The sequence below is a fragment of the Arvicanthis niloticus genome, chromosome 5, assembly GCF_011762505.2.
Source record: "Arvicanthis niloticus isolate mArvNil1 chromosome 5, mArvNil1.pat.X, whole genome shotgun sequence".
Lineage (NCBI taxonomy): Eukaryota > Metazoa > Chordata > Mammalia > Rodentia > Muridae > Arvicanthis > Arvicanthis niloticus.
This window is the reverse complement of record NC_047662.1, coordinates 14744641-14764188: the sequence shown is the minus strand read 5'-3', so window position 1 is coordinate 14764188 and position 19548 is coordinate 14744641. Positions and strand designations below refer to the sequence as shown.

The 19548-nt window shown below is 51.7% G+C and overlaps 1 protein-coding gene and 1 long non-coding RNA gene across 4 annotated transcripts in view; one reads left to right on the top strand and one right to left on the bottom strand.

Annotated features, from left to right (window-relative positions):
* Igsf21 (immunoglobin superfamily member 21) overlaps positions 1-19548 on the bottom strand; it is a 226182-nt gene that overhangs the window by 88838 nt on the left and 117796 nt on the right. The gene's annotated exons all lie outside the window — the stretch shown is intronic.
* Positions 11095-17865, top strand: LOC117708939 (uncharacterized). 3 transcript variants are annotated; one of them, XR_013110358.1, is made up of 2 exons: positions 11095-11252; positions 15806-17865. It is a non-coding gene; the product is annotated as an uncharacterized LOC117708939 (long non-coding RNA). The 3 variants fall into 3 exon arrangements; XR_013110357.1 differs by lacking the exon at positions 11095-11252 and adding an exon at positions 11265-12001; XR_013110359.1 differs by lacking the exon at positions 11095-11252 and adding an exon at positions 15224-15584.

Below are 19548 nucleotides of genomic sequence, written 5' to 3'. Positions count from 1 at the left end.
GAGGATCTGATCCCCATCTTTGTTCAGCCACTGGCAAGGCATGCTGGGAAATTTACATCCCACCTCTCGGCCTCAGTTTCCTTATTTGTCCAATGGAACTGGGATGGCTCACCTCTGAGTTCTTCTCCTACCTGCCGTAGGTAAGTTTGAGCAGTAGGTAGTCTTTGGGTGGCAGATGTCTACAGTTAGGGGCCACACTGGGCCTTGCAGTTTGTGACCACTTATTTCTCATTCAATAAGAATGTCCTTGGACTGGAGAGATGGCTCAGCGGTTAAGAGCACTGACTGCTCTTCCAGAGGTCCCGAGTTCAATTCCCAGCAACCACACGGTGGCTCACAGCCATCTGTAACGGGATCCGATGCCCTCTTCTGGTGTGTGTCTGAAGAGATCGGCAGTGTACCCACATACGTGAAATAAATAAATAACTCTTTAAAAAAGAATGTCCTGGGTTTTTACTCTTTGCCAGAGACTGTTTTAGAAGCAAGGGGGCATGGCTGTGTGGTCTCTCTTCTTCTTCACCCTGTGTTGTATTGGGAGGGGATGGATGGTGGATCAGACTAAAGATGATGGGGGACGTGAATTGGGTAGAGGAGGGGCTGTGTGCTCATTTAGAATGGGTGCATGGGCATGGCACATCAGAATGGGAGACTGAGGGAGGGGCCAAAGCTCAGGTGAGGAGGCAGGGACTGAAGTCCTAGAGTCCTCTGCACTCAGTCTTGGGAGCAGTCTTGGGACGCTCCACACTGCACAGACGGGGATCTGAGGCACAGAACCCTGGGTGAGGTTCTGTGACTCTGTGTTTGGGTCGCTGCTCTCCGCTTCTTAGTCTATCTGAACATCCAGAAGAGAGTGAGGAATTTAAAACCCAGTCCCAGTGTGCCTGGCACCTGGCCTCTGTTGAGACTGAACTCTGTGGATAGGTCTGGTCTTGACTCTCCGGGCATCCACCTGCCTCACTCATTGGGTACATTGCCTGGTAAATCACATACATCAATTTTCCTGGCTCCTAAATCTGCCGAGATGCCACAGTATAGAGTTCATGGTCCGTGAATGTTTTTTTTTTAAGGTGATATTTGCATACAATGAATTGCAAAAACCTTAAGGGCCCCTTTTGTGTGCATGTGTGTGTGCGTGCGCGCATGTGTGTGTGTGTTTTGTGTGTGTGTGTTTGTACCTGCATATGTGTGAGTGCATGTGGAGAGCAGAGGTAAACCTTGTGGGGTCATTCTGCAGGTAAGTCTGTCTGTCTTGTTTCTTGAGACAGAAAACAAGAAGTATCAGATCTATAATGAAAAGCAAATGGGATTATTTTTCCCTGGTTGTAATAACACCAAGTGTTTGAGTCTCTACTGGCTTGGAACTTCATGAAGTAGTCTAGGTTGGCTGACCAGCAGGCTTCCAGGGAGCTGTCTGTCTCCACCCTCCATCTTGCCATCTCTGGGATCACAGAGATGCACCAACACACACACACACACACACACACACACACACACAAATGCACACACACACACATACCCACATATGCATTTGCATATACGCATGCATGAGTGCACGCGCACACACACACAAGTGTGCGCACACACACATGCACACACACGCACATACTCACAAATGTACATGCACACATGCACGCATGGGTGCACACACACGCACACAAGTGTGCACACACACATGCACACACACATATCCACACATGCACATGCACACATGCATGCATGGGCACACATGCGTGCGCGCGCACACACACACACACACACACACACACACACAGATTGTTGCTTGGGTTCTAGTAATTCAAATGCAGGTCTTCACTTTACCAACTGAGTCATCTTGCCAGCGCAGACCGGATCATCTCCGAGGTGGACCTTGTGAACATCTACCAGAGACATTGAGAAACTTGCCTTATGATGTACAAAAAGTTCGTTCATGATGGAGCTGGGTCTCATCCAGAAGCCCTGACTCCCTCCCAGAGCTCAGAGGGAGAGCCTTGTCATATAGGCCACAATGGAGATACGGCCCAGCTTGAGTCTTTGAGAGGAGTACCCAGAGTTCCCACTGTCCCTCTGTTCAGCAGGAGACTTGTTCTCCCATTGAGACTGGGAAAGAATGGAACAGTCTGGAGAAAAGTCTTATTACAAGGAGGTTGTCCAATACAGATGTCTCAGTATATTAAAAAAAAAAAAACCCAAATCTTTACCTGGCTTTGAACAAACACTTGCTATTATTACAACCAGAGGAAAAAAAATCCCATTTGCTTTTCATTATAGATTTGGTATGTTTTGTTTCCTTGTTCCCAGAGAGTCAGAACTGCGTGGGTGGAATGACTTAAGAGAGGGGATGGAAAACATGTCGGATCTGTAGTCAATGCAACCTTGGATCCGCATTCCAGGTGACCCGAGGAGAGAGCCAGACTCGGTGTCTCCCCATCTGTAAAATGGGGTGCAGTAGTCCCTTCCCAAGTGAGGTAAGGACAAAATGTGTGGTCCACAGTCACTGCCCTGTGTAACCTCTGGTCTCAGGGACTAGTGAGACAGAGCCAGGCATGCCTACAGCCATCAGAGACCCACAGGCCAAGGGAACACCTAGCTCTGTGTTAGGAAGTAAGTTTTTAAGATAATCAGGTCCCAGAAGCTAAGAGACAGGTCCGAGGATTAGTAAAACCCCGGTAGTGAGAGGGACATGGGGGAGTCAGGAGGGATAATGGTGGTCAGAGTAGCTGCAAAGGCCCTGCAGTGGGACACAGTTGTCTGCAGTGAGGGTGGACCGAGCTGGACGGTGGAAATGGTGAGGTGGTGCCTGGATTCAGATCACGAACGGTCATCAAGGTTGCTGTAAGGAGGTTAGATTTAACTCTCATCGTTCTCGTGAGGAGGGAGACACAGCGAGGTTTAAAGCAGACGCCAGGTCTGCGTTATTGGATGACTGACCTCTTTGGCTCTCAGTAGAGGAGGAACTGTGGGGTATAGTAGGGGTAGGAGAGCCTGGCAAGGGGCTCCCCCAGCCTGGGGGCAGACAGCAGCTCCCCCTGGGCATGAGTGAGGGGCCTTGTTACTCCATCCTGCAAGCCACTGTCCACTGAGGAACATTAAGCAAATGTCTCAAAGACAGGAAGGACCTGGAGATTCAAGTGCAGCTAGCATCTAGCTCTGGGCTAGCGGAGTGTGAGGAGACCCTCAGGACAGTCAGGCCTTGACAAGAACTGGGCGGCTGTGGTAATGTCTCTGTTCATTGAGGTTCAGTGTCTCCCAGATCACTCACCCCCTGCCCATTCAGAAAAAGAGCTGGCCTGGTCACACAGGTATAGGACAGCAACGTTGCCAGGACATGGGCAGCAAGAGTTGACCTCTGGAGGGGTGACCACAGGCAGAGCTCTCTGCGCAGCCTCTGTATCCACTCCCTACGGCTCTCAGAAATACGATCTGATTATTCCTAGGTGGATGCCTTAAGGCGGTGATCACATGGTAGGAAGTTGTAGCCAGAGAGTCCTCCCACCTTTCACAATGGCCCCAGGGGGCACCTTGCTTATGGCCCAACCTTGTATGAGGCTAGACTTTTTTTTTTTTTTTAAAGCCCAGAAGTCAAGGAAACTCACAAGTCTCAGGAGGCTCCCAAAACTTACAAGATTCCAAGACCCTGCTCCAAGGTTATTTCAGCTGGAGCAATTGCTACAGAGAAGAGTGGCTTTTGTGAAGAACTCTTGCAAGTCACACAGAAAACTCCAGGGGTGCCTCTTTGGTGAGGAGTCATGCATGTGGGAATGGGTTCATCAGTGACACAGTAGACGTGCTCCTTTAAGTAATGCCAAAACTTCTCACTGGTTTGACAAACTGGACTTAGTGGACTAAACTGAATTGTTTCTTTGGTCTGTACCCTGGTTGGGAGTGAAAGACATCTTTCCACATCTTCCTAAGAAAAGTCTTAGAGCTCCCACCCCCCTCTCCAAATGCCCCGTCACCCCAGCCACTTGCTGAACCTTTCAGGGTCGCTGGAGACCTGGGATATATTACTGTGACCAAGGGACACCTGTCTACAGCCTCAGGGAGCAGAGCCATTTCCTGGAACACGGGAACCACAGGCTTCAATTAAGGCTGAGGGCTTGAACCAAAGGCTGATGGGGCAGCCACTGTAGTTACAGACTGGTCATGGGGCCACTCTGGGTGTGTGGGGAAGGCAGAGGTGGGAAAGCAGCTGGATGGAGTGAAGTGTTTGCCATACAAACACGAAGAGCTGGGTTCAAATCCCTAGCATCCCTGTAAATGCTGCCCACAGTGTCTTATGCTAGTAGTCACGGCAATGTGGGGACAAGAGGATCCCTGGGGCTTGCTGAGTAGTCGGTCCAGCTGACTCAATGAGCTGCAGGCTCAGTACATAAGGGGGAGGGCGGAGCTACAGCTCAGCGAGTAAAAGTGTTTGCTGTACAGGCCTGACAGCCTGAGCTGGATCCTGGGTCCAGGAAGGAAAGAAGTGACTCCCAAGGGTTGTCCTCTGACTTCCGCAAGCACTCCTTGACATGAGCATGCTTATATGTTTATATGTGTATATGCATATATGTGTATGTATACTCACACAGACACACACACACACACACACATGCATGCACAAGTAAGTAAAGTGGAGAGAAACTGAGGAAGAGCCCTGATGTCGACCTCTGCTCTCCACATGCATGATTCCATATGTGTGACACACACACACACACACACACACACACAGAGAGAGAGAGAGAGAGAGAGAGAGAGAAAACCACAGCAAACTGGTCATTCACCCAGGAGCCTTCTGAGTTGAAACTGGATAATGCCCGGGCAAGCTGTCACGAGCTGGTTACCTTAGTCCCACACCCTCTATGAAGCGCTCTGCAGTGACAGGGACCACTGAGCAAAGTCAAAGCTTTACTTCTGTCAGGGCCTCAAAGATGGAGCAATGCTTCCGTCCTAGCTAACAGATACTGCATGGGAGCCCGGGAAGGCTCACCCTCTGTCTCTGACTGTGTGAGATGAGCAGAGGAGTCAGCCCTCAGTGCCTGTCTGGACCTGCAGGACCCATCGTTCCCATAGTCTGGTTTCTTTGGAACCTGATACCCCAAGATGACACAGGCCCTGCTTTCCTCCAGGCCTCTTCAGCCTGCACTGGCCGGCGACTCTCACCGTGGCAAAGGTGCCGTCACAGCAGGAAAATGATGCGAATGTCAGGAAGACTGCTGGGGCATCAGACCTACACACAGTCTAGCATGGGCAGCAGTGACTGACGGCGCCAGTGGGAGCCTCTTCTTTCCCTTTTGATATCTGATAGACATGACATGAAGGGTTCTGGGATCTGCATGGGAGGTGAGAGGAAAGCCCACTGTTGCAGGTCCAGCCTGTTTCCAGTGTGGCTGACAATGTCGCCCCCATCGCTGTGGTCAGACACTGGATGAATTCTAAGCAGCCTTGAGTGGAGTCTGGCTTGGCCCCTCTTCATGGTGGAGACACATGCTGGGCGGGTATGCCCTAGGTGAGTTGGGGAGAAAAGGTGCCTACCGTCCTAGCTGTTACACACCTTTTTCTGTTGCCATGAGCAATCCCTGACAAGAAGTGACCTAGGGGAGGAAGGGTCTGTGTTGCTAACGGTTTGAGGGCTTAGTCCATTGTGGTGCGGAAGGCACAGAGGCAGGAGCTGCTTCTGTCTATGGCAGCAGACAGAAGGCGTACGGAGTGGGTGGGCAGGGGACACCAAATAGAGGAGAACTGAGCGGGTCACAGGTGGCTGAGTCCTCTGTCCTCTGTCCTTCTTCCTTAGACAAGCCCAGGATTGGGACATGTATTAGCTATGTATGTACATGCTCACGTGTGCATGGCTACACATGTGTGTACGTGAATGTGTGCAAGAATGTGTGTAAGACAGGGATGATGACGAGGGATGGATGTAAGTAGGTTTCCCCTCCTACCCGTAATATATGAGTCAGGAGTTCAGAGGACCAATAGGATTCTTTCCAGAGTGTTGGAAAACCCCTCAGCTTCAGCCTTATTGAGAGCAATCAGGCTCCAGTGTGTTCATGGTGGTGTGGCTGGTAGAAGGATAGGATGCCAAGGGTCAGATGTGCTCCTAACTGACTGGAACGCTACGTGTCCATCTAGATCTTCCAAGGATGACCACGGTACATGGAGCAAGAGCTGAGTGCTGGTCACAGTAGCTGTTACACACCTTTTTCTGTTGCCATGAGCAATCCCTGACAAGAAGTGCCCTAGGGGAGGAAGGGTCTGTGTTGCTAAAGGTTTGAGGGCTTAGTCCATTGTGGTGCGGAAGGCACAGAGGCAGGAGCTGCTCGGGTCTGTGGCAGCAGGAACAGGAAAGCTGCTAGCTCACACTTGGCAGACCAGGAAAAAGAAAGAGTGTTTGTGTTTGGCTGGCTTCTCCTCTCTTCTTTTGTATTCATTTGGGGACCCCAGCCTGTAGGGTGGGTCTTCTTGTATCCAGGGCGGGTCATCTGGTAATCCACTAATCTTCTATGGAAATACCCTTACGGATACACTCAACAGTATGCCCCACGAATACACTGGCTTTTCTTGATCTACTCAGGCCTGTCATAACTCAGCATATACTTGGACAAACTAACCCCCATTTTGAACTCCCAGCAGGTGGGGAGGGAAGCCAGCTTATCCATCCTGCTTGTGACCCATTGCTTTAAACACCTACTATGAGCCGGGCACAGAGCCAGAAATTGCACCCAATAACTGGTACACTGCAGGAGGCCCTGTGGCCCTGTAGCTCCTGTTTGCAGCCAGCCAGCCATGTTCTCAATGGGAACCATGAGGTAGCTGTCTGAAGCCTAGGGTCCCACTGTGCTGGCTGCAACCATTCATCTGCTGTTGTACACATTATAGTGGTAGGTGCAATGGTGGTTTTCAGATAACCCTTCCATGGGCAGCTGGTGCCCTGTGGCCTGGGCTGCTGCTCCCTGGGTCCCAGGCATCAGACACTAGAATCATTTCCCCACCCCAACCTTCAAGGCCTCAAAAAGAGCTGGTTACTCCTTTAATGCTGTTCCCAGAGAACCTGTGGCCCGAGGGCATCACAGGGCCAGTTGTGGAGTCTGCTGTCCCCACCCTCCCCACCTCCTTGGCTGTCTTTCCTCCCAGCTTTCTGAAGGAACCTCAGGCCTCCTCTCTCTCATCCTCACTTCCTCTCTCTTTCCTGAAGTACCTGTCATGGAGAAAGGAAGAAAAGGGGGCCCCAGAAGACTCTCAGCTCTAGATGGAACCGTGGGCAGGGCAGATTGGAGGGTCGTCAATGAGCAAGGACTGGGGGGAAATTAGTTGCCTCTGTCCTGTGTCCCCAGCACCCAGACCTCCGCCCTGACCAGCATTGAGAGAGCTCCCTGTGTCTCCCGAAACAAGGCCAAGCTGCCTCTTCCAGGATGCCTGCCAGGTGGACCCCTCGATGTAGTCTCTTATGCAGCTGGCTATCTGTGTCTTACCGCTACTGTATTCCAATCATGTGGTCATGCCACATACTCTGTAGACAGCCCAATCCCATTAGAACGAGGTCGGTGCCTTCTGCATTAGATAAGAGTTCTGCAAAGAGGTTCGTGTCCTCTGTCTGGGCTCTGAAGCTAAGGGTGAATCCCCTTCTTCATATATATCTCCTATTCTCTGATTTGGGAGACCCTGGAGACAGAACATAAGAGGCTATTGATTCTATGCTCCTGGGGGTTCAGTTGGGACCTTTTCAAAGGTGGGGGGGGGGGTCAATGGCTGTATAGCTAAGGGACTCAGGAGGGCCCAGAGCTGGCAAAACCAATGGAGCAGAAACTCTTTGTGATGTGGTGAATTGAGACCCTTCTCCATCCTCCCCCCCCCCAGTGTCTCTCTGTCATCTTCTTTCTGACTGAGGAGTTACTGCCTGGCCATGGAATGTCTTCGGGCCAAGAGGAAAATGTGACCAGAGGGCACCAAACCTTACTTGGGCTTCAAGGACTGCGACTGAGCACAGGCTGATGTAACCACGGAGAACCTGTTGAGCTGCCTACTGGAGGCCGACAGGGGACAGGGCTGAGCCACGGCTGAGGTCTCTGTCAGGCCAGCCTGGGTGAACTGACAGTCAGCCAGTACTAGACATGTGAGCAAGCACAGCTGCCCGAACATCCCCCCAGACGTGTGAGCACAAAGCACCCATTGTTGTTGTCGCTTGCCTAGGAGGCTCCGCTGGCATCTGCTGTACAGCATCACCATGGCAACAGATAATGACACACGGGTGGTCAAGAATGTGGGTTCTAGAGTCCAGCTGCCTGAGACGAGCTCCTGGCTCCACTGAGGATGGGCTGTGTGGCCTGGAACAACTTACTTAGCCTCTCTGAATTCAGTCCTCTTGCCTTTCCAGTAAGAATAACAGCAAACACCTGACAGGGTGTTGTTGAGATTATTGAAAGGCCCAGGTCCCAGAAGCTGCTTAGAATAGCACTTGGCACACAGCCAGTGGTCAGTAGCATCGACTCCTAAGACCATGCGACTGTAGGACCCGAGAGATACATTTCAGGGTCATCTCTAGGAGGGTTGTGTAGCCTATAAGAAAAGAACTCCCTCCCCTAAACATGCTTAATCCTCTCTCCTCTGGAAGATCCTGGTCTTAGACAAAGCTGATTGGCTGAGGGATGTCCACTAAGCTTTAGGAAGAGGCAGTTTGCTGGGGGGTGGGGGGGGGGGGGGGGGGGGGGGGGGGGGGGGGGGGGGGGGGGGTACAGGGAACTTCTGTTTTGATCTCCCTGGCTCTGTGGATCTGGCTCCAAAAGAAAATTCTGTATGATGAGCAGAGGGTTGAGCCAGCAGCTTGTGTGGGGGCAGTGAGCCTGTGGGTGTCCAGCAGGGTGGACACCCTCACCTCCAGCTGCGTGGAAAGGGACAGTTGGGGCAGTGCTGACCTTGGACATGGAGACTCAGTGTGTGTGAGAGGGGGCAGAGGTTCAGCTTGCAGGGGGGAAGAGTGAAGCTGATGCAGGTATGAATCCTCCCAGACATCCTCAGGTGACAATTCACACCCACATCTAGAACCCAGGGAGCCAGGACTCAGGCCTTAGCCTGTACCAATGTGGGAGTCTGGGCTTGTTCTGTGTATTGTACACACACACACACACACACACACACACACACACACACACACACACTGGTACACAGGTGAGGGTGGAGGGCTCACTTCATAATCGCCCACACTAATATTTCTGCAGCCCTGCATCTGGACAGCAGCGAAAGTGAGATAAATGGAGACCACGGGGGAACCTCGTACTGCCTAGCTGGGGGTGGCATCAAGAACTTCAAGCTGGGCTTTCTCTGGTCTGCCACCAAATTCACCTCTCCCACCAACCATCTCCCTAAAACTCCACTTTTCAGCTTTTAGACATTTTAGGGTTTCCAGGTTGCAGGAAAGGGTTCAGGCTGGAAAAAAACAGTGGAGGAGCTGTGACCCACGTCAGCAGCAACCACATTTGCTGACAGGCATGACATGTGTCACACGGTAGTTCAAGCTCAGAGGCTCACTGGACAACCGCCCTGTCCTTCTGGCAGAGGAGGGGAAGGTGAAGCAGTGTGTCATGGCTGCTCAGAGAGAGGTGTGGAGGAGGAAGGCTACCCTCAGAACCCTTTGGAACTCAGGGCCTCGGAAGAAATGGCTTCAATTTTTATAGTTTCCTCTATCCTGGAGCAATCTGTTAGAGATGTAGCTTCTGTCTGTCCCCAGAATAAAAGGTGTCCAGGTCCACAGACTTTTGATCCTCTGTCCAAGTGCAACCTGTTCTCCTCTCTTGTCAGGAGGTCCCAAGAGGATTCCACTCATGTGCTCTCTTGCCCATTTCACAGCTGGAAAAACCAAGGCACGGTACCTAGCACCCGATTAGGCAGCAACCTGACACACATACTCCACACATCGCTATTAGTAGTGGCAGGAAGTGGTAGTTGGGCACTTTCTGTGTGCTGGTGGGGTTTGTGTGGGAGCAGGCATACTACAGGTGGTCCATAACGCTTCCTTCTTGCTGGTGGGTCTCAGCACAATGCTGGTGGGAAGCCGAGATGGAGATGAGAAACCCCACTGCAGATGCTAAGAGAGGGGGAGTGGATCACTCCCTGGGGGGGGGAGGGACCCCAGTTCTCAGGATTTCAGATAAGAGTCAGAGAAAGCAATCACTTCATTTAAATGAGTGGAGGAGCGATTCGGCCTCTCTGTGTGTGGGGGAAGCAGTTAAGGGGTTTATTTTATTTTGGGCCCTAATAATATTACAATCTCCAGGCCGGTTATTATCTGTCACTTTTCAGGGAAGATTGAAAAGGAAATAGTTTCTTTCGTCCCCAGCAATTGTGAGGGCTCTGTCTGCCTGTTGTTGTTCTGCTTATGTAGTACAAGCAGGCCTGTCAGGTGACCTGCCCGGCTGAGTGGCTTTGTTTAACTGGGAGTGTGCAGGAGTCATGGGGGATGGGCAGGCAGGGGAAGCGAAGGGTACCCCGGGTTTTATAGGCGTGGAGATGCAGGCCCCAAGGGTACCGGCACTTACACCGTTAAATTAATTTTTAAAATCACTGTGTGTGTGTGTATGTGTGTGTGTGTGTGTGTGTGGGTATGTGTGTGTATATGTGTGTGCATGTATGCGTGTGTGTGTGTGTATGTGTGTGTGTGGGTATGTGTGTGTATATGTGTGTGTATGTATGCGTGTGTGTGTGTGTGTATGTGTGTGTATGTATGCGTGTGTGTGTGTGTGTGTATGTGTGTGTATATGTGTGTGTGTGTGTGTGTGTTTGATCGATTTGGTAGCAAATCTAACTGGATCTGAGATGAAAAAACTCAGCACAATTCAGCAAGGATGGAGGTGTCATTTTATTGTGTACCTACTATATGCTGGGCATACCCTCTAGGCTGCCCTCCTGAAGTTCTCAGAATGACATTTCTGTCAGAATTAGGATCTCATCCTTAAGGATGAAAAAACTGAGGGTTACAGAGGTTGTAGGCTTGGCCTAAATCACGTAGGTTACTGGCCTGACAGGACTCAGCTGGGGCCCTTTGGCCCAGACACAGGGCTGCTCTTAGGCTCTCATCCCTATGTAGGTCAGCACAAGCCCTGCCAGAGGCAAGATCCCAGCAGCTCTCCTCTGCTGATACGGGGGTGGGGACAGATACCAGCGGTGGGGCCTCCCAGGATGGGGGTCACAGTGGCTCCTGGGCCCTCATCACCTGGCAGGGCCTGAGCCAGGAGTGTTTGCAAGATCCTGGGTTCCTAGGTCCACAGAGTCAGACTGAGGTAAGTTCTGGAATGTTCCTAACGGGCCTCCTGGGGCCATATTTAGGTGTGCAGGAGTTGGAGGGACTCTGGGCTCTTCTTGGGGAGCTCAGCCTCTTCTCCTTGGGCTCAGCAGCCACTCCTACCTGGTGGTCTGCACTTGCCCTCTGTCATCTGGTCTACCCCCACAGCTCTCTGGATCACATCCAGAATACTTAACGGCCGGTGCTGGGATCTCTGTCTCAGAGGCCAGGAGCTTTACCAGAAGCCCTGCTTCAGACAGGCCCACCCCGCCCCTCCTGCTCGTACCATCCAAGTCCACAGGAGAGAGCCTCGGATGCTGGTGCTAACTGTCCCTCCTCCTCTCCCTCCTCTTCTCTCCCTCTTCTTCTCTCCCTCCTCCCTCCTCTTCTCTCCCTCTCCTTTTCCTCCCTCCCTGGTGCTATCATCCCCACTTCTCACCCCTCTCTTCCTCCTCCTCTCTCTCTTCACATCATCCCTCTTCTTCCTGTTTCTTCCTCTTCTCTCCCTTTTCCTTTTTTTCTCCCTCCACCCCCTCCTCCTCACTACTCCTCCCTACAACTTTCTTTCCTTGCCAACTCCTCTTCCTGTTCTAACCTCCTGATAACTAAGAGGCATGTCTTCCCAGCCAACCACCCCGCTGCCTCATGTGTCACCTCATGTAACTGCCCAAGATTCCCTGGAGCACTCTCGGTTCTCGCTGGCTCGGTGCAGAGTAGATGAAGGAGCTGGAACACGGGTGAATTGAGGTGAGACAGGACAAGGGACCCACTCCTGCTCTGGCCCATAGATCGGGGTGTCTAGCTGAGGATGTGGTACTGAGATCTGTCAGGCTGTTCTCCTACCTGACTCGAAGGACCCCACGGAGTCCTCAGTCCTAGTGCCTCCCTCACACGGGTGGACAGGACCACTGGCCAAAGCCAAAATGAGTCTCCATGATGACCATGCTATAGTTTTGAGGAGGCCAGCCATCTTGCCAGCATTCCTGGGTGTTTTGGCTTCTGGCTGCTCTTGGGCCTCTGGCCTGGCCACCTGCTCTTTTCTTTGGTGTCTATAGGAAACCCTTCCAAGATGACACTGATGATCTATTTGTGGGGGTCCTTCTGTGTCCATCCTGGGCCTTTGCCCATCTACTTTGCTCCTACAGCCCCAGTAGGAAACGTTATCATGGTGAAGAAAGCTCCATGGACTAGGCTCCCTCAGGGGCTTCTCTTAACCACCCGCTATCAGTGCTGGGGAAAGGGAGGTTCCTATAGCAGCAGAGAAGGAAGAAAATTGAAACTCAGGGATGGAGGGGCCTGGGCAATCTCTTCCTCCCTCTCCCTTCCCCCCACCTCTCTCTCTCACACACACACAAACACACACACAGCCTACAGCTGCCATTCAGGCCCAGAATCTGTACCCAGGTGCCATCTCTCCCTGCTGCTGGGGCATGCTGGGCCCATCTGCAGGGAGCCTCCTGTAGGTATCCTGTTACCATTTCCTATTTGTGGCATCCCATGGGCCCTGTCTCTTCACTTCCCTTCCTCCCTCCCCTCCAAGTCCTCTTTGTCCACTGGCTCCCTCCCTCTGCCCAGGGATGGGTGCACAACTCCTACCAAGCACAGATGTGGACATATATACACAAATTCATGTACACACTCACATGCACAGTACATACACACATATATGCACACAGGCACACTCACATGCACAGTACATACACACATATATGCACACAGGCACACTCACATGCACAGTACATACACACATATATGCACACAGGCACACTCACATGCACAGTACACATACAAACACACATACTCACATGCACAGTATACATACATGCACACACAGATGCACAGTACACACACACACTCACGTGCACAGTACACAGTACATACACACACTTTCACATGCACAGCACACACACATGCACAGTATACACACAAATGCATAGTATACACACAAACACACACATTCACATGCACAGTATACACACACACTTACATGCACAGTACACAGTACATACACACATGCACAGTACACACACACACACACATTCACATGCACAGTATAGATACACGTGCACAGTATACACACACATTCACATGCACAGTATACATACACACTTAGATGCACAGTATACACACAGAGACATAGATACACAGAGACAGCCACAAACATACACACACATACAGCACATACACACACAGTCCCAGCCCCTAACTGTCCTGTCAAGGGAGAAGTCCTCCCTGAGGGGCACAGAAACAGCTAAAATGTACAAGGTTCTGAGAGGGGCTAATGCCACTTACAAGCAAACTGTCACCAAGGGATGAGTGGGCTCCGTGCCCTGGCCCTCTCTGTTCTTCACTGTCATCACAGACGACTATGGTTTTGAACGCCTCTACTTCCGTGCTGCAGTTTTGGGACAGGGTAGAATCCTAGCTTGCATTTGTCCCCACCATGCGCTTGCTCTGACTCTTGCAGATCCTTTTCCCTAACCTGACATCACAGGGTGAGTGTAGATCTGCTTGATTTACAGTTGAAGAGACAGAGGCTTGGTCCAGTCCCACCCGGGCAGGCCCGCCCTGAGCGCTCTCTGCAGCCCGCACTGGCCTCCAGGCGATCTGGCAGGCGCCCAACCTGGGGTGATCTTTTCTCCTTTCCGTCTTTCATTTATTCACCCAGAAGCTCTGCAGCCACAGCCATTTCCCCCTCTTTCAATATTTATTAGTGTTTTACCTGCTGTCAGAGGGACCCAACAAAGGCAGGGGGAGGGAGGACGGTGGAGCTGGGTCTCCTGCATGCTCGGTCCATTAGGAAGTCAGAGCAGCATCCCGCTCTAGTGGGCTACAGCTGCAGGACATGTCCCTGCGAAGGAGGCTTTGGTGATTTATCTCTTTGGCACCCAGTGTGGCTTCTGTTTACACACATACCCCTCACTGACATGGGTCTCCACGTCTTTGTAGGCACAATCCAGGCTCCAGGGCATAGCCCAGTGTGGGCTATCGCATGCTTCACACCTCCCTCACAGAAGGGTACTCTCCTCAAAGGGTCTTTTACACAAGGCCCTTAATTTTTTACCCTGAGTCTCTGGTGGGCTTCGCCTTTCCCAGTCTGGTGCCTCCTGTCACCCTCCCTGGCTTTGCCCAAAACACCAAGGTCAAGATCACGGGAAACTCAAAAGCTAGAGACCACCTGTCCTGCTCACTGGGCCAATCCCCCTGCCTCCACAACATCCAAACATCTTACTCCTGAGTAAAGCAAGACAAGCTGAGACTGGTGGCTTGTACCTGTGATATCAGCAGCACTCATGAAGCTAGGCAGGCGGAATGCCTTGAGTTCAGGGCCAGCCTGGGCAAAACAAACAAACAAACAAACAAACAAACAAACCAGAAATGAGTGGTTCTAAGAAGTGTGGAAAGAGAAACTCCAGCAACTGGACTTTCTCCCTAGGCCAGCGTTTTTCAGTTTTAAGTGGAGGGCAGCAATGGTGGGGGAGGGGTGCTGCACGGGAGAGGAATCTAGGGAAGGGAAGGAGGCTCTAAGTCCAGTGCTGGACAGAAAGAAGAGGCCCCCAAAGAAGAACACGGCTTCTTGGATCTTCTTCTGCTTGGTTGTCATCAGTGATAGTAAGTACCTCTGGGTGGTGTCCTGGGAACTGGCACATAGTAGGCTCTCAGTGAAAAGCCCTGTGGCACAGAGCAGGTCTGCATTCCCTGTTTGTTGATGGGAACTGAGCTGTTAGTCAGGCATCAAGGAAGCCAGAGACAGCTTGTTTCAGTCCCACCCAGGAACTCTAGCTGCCTCCAGCATCCCCCAGAGGATGTGCCTGTCCCAGTAGCCGCTGGGGTGTTACAGAGCAGTGATGGATGGGACTGTGCTTTATCTCTCTATAATGAAAGTCACTGTTGTTCTAAGGAGCTTTCCTATGCAGTTAGGGTGGGGTGGGGGGGTGGGGGGGTGGGGGCAGATGCTCCACAGGAAGTCCGCCCTTTGCTCTGACTTTCATCCCTCCTGCTGTGGTTTGGTGAAGAGGGTTGCCTTCCAGGAGGCACAGGGAAAAGCATCCCACAAGAGAATATCACTGCTGGTCACGAGGAGTATGAAGATTAAAAATAATATGTATGACCTCTTTAAAAAAAAAAAAAAAAAAACGAAAAAACCTCCCTCCACTTTGAACGGCTGTTCAGAATCAACAGTATAATTTGCTTGACTGCCCTGGCCCCATCAGCTTATCACCAAGGGCCTTGCAACTCCGAGAGGGGAGGATTATGCAAATGAAAAATCAGCTTTCAAGAAAGTGGGCTAATCCAATATTACCAAGAGCAGAGAGAAGCCACTGAGACGGTGAGCCACCGTGGAGACTGCTAGCAAGCCCCTTCCTGACAGGAACCAGAGTAGAGCATCAGAGCAGTGGAGCCAAGAGACAGAGTTGCTCCGCTGGCCCCCAAGCTTGGTTCAGGAAAGGGGAGCTGAGCTTCATCTCCCTGGCATTCTGAGGGGGAGCGGGGACTTGACCAGAGTCTTTAAGAAGTTAATGTTCCATTGGCATGGCTTCTCCCTCCCAGGTACCTGGCAGACAGAATGGAGGAGAAAGAACTGGCAGCCAGTGAGAAGTTTTCGCAATGGACAGACCAGACAAGGCACGCCAGGCTTAAGGTCACAGCAAGTCACTCAGTCTTGGAGGGAGCCCCGGGGGACCAGCCAGCAGTGTCTCAGTCTGGCTGCCCCTCTGTGCACTGTGAGAGTGGGGAGCATGGAGGACAGTCCTCGAGCCACTGTGCTGGGGTGACAAGCAGTGCTCACATCCAGCTTTACGGCCAGGGACCTGAGCACAGCTCCTCATGCATGCATAACAAGCACTGGACCAATGGAGTCATCTTCTTGGCCCTCCATCCACCCCTCTACTGAAGGAAGGACTGGGGACTGGAAGTGTCTGTCCTGCCATTTTTTCTGGGGTCACTGCAGGGCACTGATGGAAGCTTAAAGGCAGACAGATGTCGTGAGCTAACCCTCCAGTCTCTAGAAAGTCCCAGCCACAGCACTAAGAGCACAGTGGAAGAAGCTACCCTCAAAAATAGATGCTAGACACACATAGATGCAGGCGTGTGTAGAAGGATCAGTGGAAGGGTGGACAGATGTGTGCATGTGCGAGCAGACTGATGGATAATGGGGGGAAGATGGTTGCATGGTTACAAAAGGATGGGTAAATGGACAAGCGAGGGGACAGATGCACGGATACATAGATGGATGCACAGACAGATGGACAAGTGAGTAGATGTATGGAGGGATGGGCGAATGGGGTAGATGGGTAGACACATGGAAAGATGGATGGATGTGGGGGTAAATGGGTAGATGACTGGGTGAGTGGTTGGCTATGTGGGTGGGTTGATGCGTAGATGAATAGATGGATAAAATAATATGTAGAAGGAGAGACAGATGGCTGAGTAGTTGGGATGGATATGTAGGATAGACGGGTAGGTTGTTGGATGGATTGGTAAGTGACTGGATAGATGGATAGGTACGTGGATAGATGTGTATGTGCGTAGATATACAGAAGGGTGGATAGAAAGGTGCTATGGATGGCCGGATGGCTGGATGGCTGGATGGGTGGGTGGATGAGTGGAAAGACACATAACTGAGTGACCACTGTGCTCTTACGAGCTCTAGACACAGAGAGAGTTTCTTCACAAGATCCCTGAATGAGGTGGCACCATGAGACACCTTACTGGGCCATTTATGTAGAGAATGACGCAGGCAGCGGCCTATCTGAGGACTCCATGAGGAGTCCTAAGGCCATCAACGGAACCCAGGAAGGCCATGCTGCACACAGTCCCTTTGGGACGGATATTGTTTCAATGGCATCTCCTAGAACAAGGAGATGGAGACAGCCAATAAGAGACAGATCCAAGCTAGGCCAGTCTGGATGAGAGGCCCAGATCTGATGCCTGAGTGGACACAGAGAGACATCCTGAGGGGAAGTTAGGAGGGAAATGGAGATCAGTGGGTTATGAGAATGGACACTGTCTGCCTCACAGATGCTGCCTCACAGATGCTGTCCTCCTGAGTCCTTCTTACTCCTCTCCCCACTGTTTAGTCTTGGAGTTGAGAGCTGAAACCCTGAGAACACCTGCCTAGCTCTAGCACCTGCCTGAAGAATTAATGACTGGTTAGACCGACCCGACCTTCAGTTTCCCCATCTGCGGAACGGTGACAACAGAGGACACAGGGTGGCCTGACGGGTCAGAGGCCAGGTAGAAAGTACTTAGCACAGTGTGCGGGACACAGAACTGCCTGGAGGTCATTCTAGATTAGGTCCCTTGGTCTTGACTTTGCTCGAGAGGTCTCTGACCTGCGTGTCTTGCTTCGTCTACCTTCTAGCACCTAGCTGGTGACTTCCGGCCAGAGAGAGTCTCAGTGTTCCCAGTTCCTTGATACCTTTCTCTCCATGGCAGGGACTCTCCCAAGAGAGTTTTCCTGCTCTCTCTTGAGCTCAGGTGTAGGCAAACCCCTGGAGAAGACTCAGACAGTCCCCGTTGGAGAAAGCAGAGGGGGATGTCTCAGAGCCTTCATTGTCTGCATTTTCCTTCCAGACCAAATGTGGGTAATAAAGTCATGTTGAACTGCCTGCCTCTTTAATTGGTACTTTGGCAAAGGACAGACTCCCTGTAAAGCATTAAAAGCCTTTAAAATTCTCTTTATTGAACTACCTCTGAGGGCCCATGGATAATGACAGAGCAGTGGGATCCAGCCTGCAGCTCCCTGAGCAGGGCCACAGAGTTGACCCAGGCTCACACAGATTCTGATGGCCTGTGAACTATCGCCCGAATCCAGGAACCTGCTCTGTCCCCAGTGACAGCTTTCTCTTTTCCACACTCACTCAGTTTGGTTCAGGACAAACATCAGAAGCCCCTGTCCTTTTCGAGGCAGTATCTTAATGTGAAACCCAGGCTAGCCTTGAGTTTGCAATCCTCCTGCCTCGGCCTCCAGAGTACTGGGATTGTGGGTGTGTACCACCATTCTCACCAGAAGCCCGTCTCAGGCTATCCACAGAGGCTAGGGAGAATGTGACTGGCCAAGGGACTTGGAGAAGCTTGGCTTTCCCGTGGCTCCTGGGATCTCTGACTAAGAGCAAGAGAGTGTTTGGCTTCACCCTAAGGTAGAGAGATCAAATCTCCTGCACAGTGGAGGGTGGTGGAGGAGAGGAGACCTCTTGATGAAGGTCTCTGACACTTCTTACCCTCCTCCTGATCAAGGGGGATTTGACCCAAGAACAGAGCAGAAGCTTGGAGACCATCTGCCTGGCTCCAGTCCCCACCAACGCCAGGCAGGACAGAAAGACCTGAACCATGACAACAGCAGCAGGAGCTGCAGAGGGTGGATTGTAAATTTAAAGGTGACACGCGAGATGCTTAGCACAGTTGCTGGGACCCAGAACAAGCTGACTGTCCTCAGCACATGTAGGATGAGAGACTGGGCTGCAGAGGGCTCTGTATCCCCTGCCCTGTTCCTAGATCCATCACTGAGGACTTCCCAGTGTCCACTCTGGGATTCAACCTCTAGTTTCCTCATGTCCTGTGACAATCACATGAGGCTGGCTGCCACCCTCAATGCCCTCTAAAGGAGAAGTCTGCGATTCAGGGAGAGAAGATAAGTAGGCAAGATAAGGAGGTGGCTGAAGTGGAGAAGACCTTATGATGGCCACAGGACCCAGAATTTTCCTTCCCTCCCCTTGAGTCTCAACAAATGTCACCAAGAGAGACATTTACCCCAAGGAGCTTCTCCAGCCGTTTGCACCCTTGGCCTTTCTGAGGAAGGAGACATTTGAAAGTTACTGCATTGAATGGAAGGCACATGAGAGACCTGGACTCGGCCCTTGTTTAGACACTGACCACCTCTGCAGCAGCAGGGAGTCCCTGGTCAGCTCTGGGGCACTACTTCCCCTGATAAATGCAGAGAGAAGACATGACCATCTCTAAAGGCCATTACCCAGAGCAAAACGCTCCGGGTTTATGACTCTCGCTTTTGAAAGCCTTGCTAGGAGAATGTCTCTGCCTGCTGACCTCCCAGAGGTAGAGAAAAGCCATTTGGGGAATTCAACCTCATCCCATAAGAGATGAGGACAGTGTCCCCATTGTGAGGAGTTGCTATAACAACAGTTGGGCCTAGCGGAGCTTATCAGTTAAGCATAGCAGCAGGTGTGCAATGACACGAACATCTGTCTGCCTCCCTGCACCCCCACTATCACCGGTCATATGGGGCCACCATCAGTCCCGCTCTGGAGGTCCGCAGGATCCTCCTCCCCCTCCTC